At 41.0% G+C, this 4,096-nt stretch overlaps 1 long non-coding RNA gene across 1 annotated transcript; it reads right to left on the bottom strand.

Moving 5' to 3' along the window:
- Positions 1-2,360: 2,360 nt before the first annotated feature.
- Positions 2,361-3,434, bottom strand: LOC123486011. Its single transcript, XR_006659221.1, has 3 exons — positions 3,383-3,434; positions 3,148-3,272; positions 2,361-2,423 (listed from the first exon to the last, which is right to left on the bottom strand). It is a non-coding gene; the product is annotated as an uncharacterized LOC123486011 (long non-coding RNA).
- Between the last annotated feature and the right edge of the window lie 662 nt (positions 3,435-4,096).

The following is a 4,096-nucleotide window of genomic DNA, read 5'->3' as shown; positions in this document are numbered from 1 at the left end:
ACTGTATAGCAATAGCAATAGTGACAGCTTCTGGTGCATTACGTTTGGCTGCCATAGACATTTCATCACTTTACCTAAAGCGATCAAAGATGACTGGCTTGTAGGTATGATGACTGGCTTGTATTCTGTAACACACCATAACAAAGATTGTGATGAAATAATAACGATGTGCTGCTCATTGACAAAAACATCACACTGACGGTCTTTACAATGCTTCATCCTTGGGGAAAAGTGACCAGTAATTATGAAGCACTATGTTACTGTGATTATGATTATATTTTGCATAATGCATTATGAATTGGGGCTTCATAGAAAGTGTTACCAGATTCTTTTTTTGTGGAAGAACAAGTCTTCAACAGCAATATACAGTATAAGTTTTCATTGTGGAAAAACATGACGTCTCAATGTTTTTTGAATCACGGCTTTCAATTGTCAATTGTGTTATTCCGTGTGCTCCAGCATTTTGAAACTCTTGCACTTTATAATGGAGCAGAATGTTCTGTTTTCTCTTTTCAGAATTGGTTTAATGGCCATTTTTTACCCTGTAGGCACCTGCAACTTATCACAGGTGAGATAAATTACACATAAACGAGAATCACTTGCCTCCAACAATTGTTTTACTTTCAAGTGGAAAAATATCAATTTCAGTTCAAAGGTTTTTTTATTGGTCCTTGTATATCATACAAAAACAAGCATGAACACCAAAAGTGTTTTAAATGTCAACTTATTTTAGAGGAAATAGTGAATCGTGTGAGTGTACAAAACATTAAGGACGCCTGCTCTTTCCATGACATAGACTGACCAGGGGAATCCAGGTGAAAGCTATAATCCCTTATTGATGTCACTTGTTAAATCCACTTCAATCCGTGTAGATGAAGGGGAGGAGACAGGTTAAAGAAGGGTTTGTAAGCCTTGAGATAATTGAGACATGGATTGTGTATGTGTACCATTCAGAGGGTGAATAGGCAACACAAAATATTGAAGTGCCTTTGAACGGGGTATGGTAGTAGGTACCAGGCGCACCAGTTTGTGTCAAGAACTGCAACGCTGCTGGGTTTTTCACGGTCAACCGTTTCCTGTTTGTATCTAGAATGGTCTACCACCCAAAGGACATCCAGCCAACTTGATACAAATGTGGGAAACATTGGATTCAACATGGTCCAGCATCCCTGTGGAACGCTTTCGACACGTTGTAGAGTCCATTCACCGACAAATTGAGGCTGTTCTAAAGGCAAACATTCTTCCAGGAGTCTTGATGTTTATCCAGGTGCTTCCAGGTGCTTTTTGGCAAACTTGAGTCAACTTTTTTGGACAAGATGGGTCCCATTATGTCTGGCGAAAACCAAACACTGCATTCCACAGAAAAAAACTCATACCAACAGCAACCGGTCATGGTAGTGTGATGGTTTGGGGATGCTTTGCTGCATCAGAACCTGGACGACTTGCCTTAATAGAAGGAACCATGAATCAGAGAATTCTATAGGAGAATGTCAGGCCATCAGTCTGTGAGCTGAAGCTGAAGTGCAGCTGGGTCATGTAGCAAGGCAATGATCTAAAACACACCAGTCTACATGAAGATGGTTAAAAAGCAACACATTTGAAGTTTTGGAATGGCCTAGTCAAAGTCCAGACCTAATCCCAATTGAGATGTTGTGGCAGGACTTGAAACGAGCAGTTCATACTTGAAAACCCACAAATATCGTTAAATTAAAGCAGTTCTGAGTGGAAGAGTGGGACAAAATTCCTCCACAGTGACGTGAGAGACTGATCAACTACATGAAGCATTTGGTTGGAGTCATTACAGCTAAAGGTGGCACAACCAGTTATTGAGTATAAGGGGGCAATTACTTTTTCACACAGGGGAATTGGGTGTTGCATAACTTTGTTTATGAAATAAGTATGTAATTGTCGTGTTATTTGTTCACTCAGGTTCCCTTTATCTAATATTCAGTTTTCTTTGAAGATCTGATAACATTCCATATGAAAAATATGCAAAGGTTGAGCAGTACTCCACTGTATATTAACATAACTACAGATAACTAATTTACAGACATGATGTATCCAATATCTATCTTGAGAACACACCCCTGTAATAAAACTCTCAAGAAAAAAATCTAATGATAAAACACTATTCATGTTTATAATTAAAACATTTACTTAATGAAAAACATTTAGTTAGGCTGAGTACAGCACAGTTAATGAATGTAAATAAAAGAGAAATGTCAGGAGAACATTTGATATAATTAGAGTTCTCTCTTTGTCATCATCCTCTTCTTCCTCTTCTTCTTCATCTTCTTCTCCTCTTCCTCTTCTTTCTTGGGAGACCCCTCTTTCTCCTTGTTGAAGACCTTCCCATTGGGCTGCTTTTTCCATGTCAGTTTGGTGTCTGCAGGTAACCCCTGCTCCTTCAGCTTGTTCCTTATCTGGAGAAACACACGCACACACGCACGCACGCACGCACACACACACACACACACACACACACACACACACACACACACACACACACACACACACACACACACAGACAGATAGACAGACAGACAGATAGAGACTATATTATTCTGTAATAGTCTTTCTGAAGATCTACAACTACCATTCCTTCCTGCTATACTGACATGTTCTTGACTTCAACCCTTTGACTCTATGGGGAGATGATACTTATACTTGTCCTATTTCACACATATACACGTGTCTTTTAATATGCATGTGTGAATTGGAAATGTGTTTTTTGCACAATCCACTCTCCCTGAAACACCCACAGAGAGTGGGGTCACGGCCAGGAGAGAAGATTATTCACAACAGACTAGGACCCAGACCAGAGAGGAGGTCATCCACAACAGACTAGGACCCAGACCAGAGGAGATGATCCACAACAGACTAGGACCGAGACCAGAGAGGAGGTCATCCACAACAGACTAGGACCCAGACAAGAGAGGAGGTCATCCACAACAGACAAGGACGAGACCAGAGAGGAGGTCATCCACAACAGACAAGGACGAGACCAGAGAGGAGGTCATCCACAACAGACTAGGACCCAGACCAGAGGAGATGATCAACAACAGACTAGGACCCAGACCAGGAGAGGAGGTCTGTACAGTTTGTATCATTACTGAGTTTGTTCTTCATGAGCAGGGTTAAACTCACCTCTTGTAAGATGTCGTCCTGAACAGCAGGATCGCTGAGGTTCAGATTTGGATCCTTTGGGGTCATCTTCACTCTCACCACCTGTCTATTCAGTTGAGGTTTCTCAGGGGTCTCCACAGCTGGGCCTACAACAGAATAAAATCCCACAGTGACAGTAGTGAATCATGGGGGCAACATTAGAGTTATCCTGTCATTATAATATCAGGTAGATCAGGTGGAGAATATGGTAACTTACTATAGCAGATGAAAGGAAAGGAGTCGACACAGGGATTATTTATCCATTTATTTTGATAATAATAATAATAATCATAATAATAAGGATATAAATTCATCAGAGTGCAGTTGTAACTCTGATCTATTGAAGGATATCCTGGAAGCCAGTTCCTGAATGAGGAGTCACTCTGGTCAGACCATCTCCAGTAGTCTTGAAACAGACCCGATCCACACAGGCAGTCCCCTCAGGGATATCTTCTGATCTATCTCTGTGTTCTCTTTCTGGTTCCTCACACTGACCAGGTCTGTGTGATACTGTCTACAGTAACTCTGAGCATCTCTCCAGGTCTTGTTCTCCTGAATTAAGACGTATGTTAGGTTGGTGTCTTGTTTCCTGTAAAAGTCAAATTTAATAATCAACACAAAAATCCAATGACATATAATCTACTGATCATCTATTGTACATGTTCTCATTGATTTGATAACTGATTAACAACTTAAAGCCATCATGAGTCTATGTTTCAGCTCAATGACAGCCCTGGCACTTAGAACAGGCTACATCGTTAGTCAAATTAAACACTCACCATCATAACAGATGAAGTGATGCTGGTCACCACAGGAGGCCTTGTTCCACATCCCAGCTGTACTCATAAAAGCACAGTTGCCATTTGTGGGCGTCCCAGTGTCCCAGTTTCTAAACTCAGTCTCCCCCTCTCTGTAGAAACGTCTGTCTGCC

Source organism: Coregonus clupeaformis, unplaced genomic scaffold, assembly GCF_020615455.1.
Source record: "Coregonus clupeaformis isolate EN_2021a unplaced genomic scaffold, ASM2061545v1 scaf0946, whole genome shotgun sequence".
In the NCBI taxonomy this organism is placed as follows: domain Eukaryota; kingdom Metazoa; phylum Chordata; class Actinopteri; order Salmoniformes; family Salmonidae; genus Coregonus; species Coregonus clupeaformis.
Note: the sequence above shows the minus strand (reverse complement) of the source record. Positions and strands in the feature narration are given on the sequence as shown.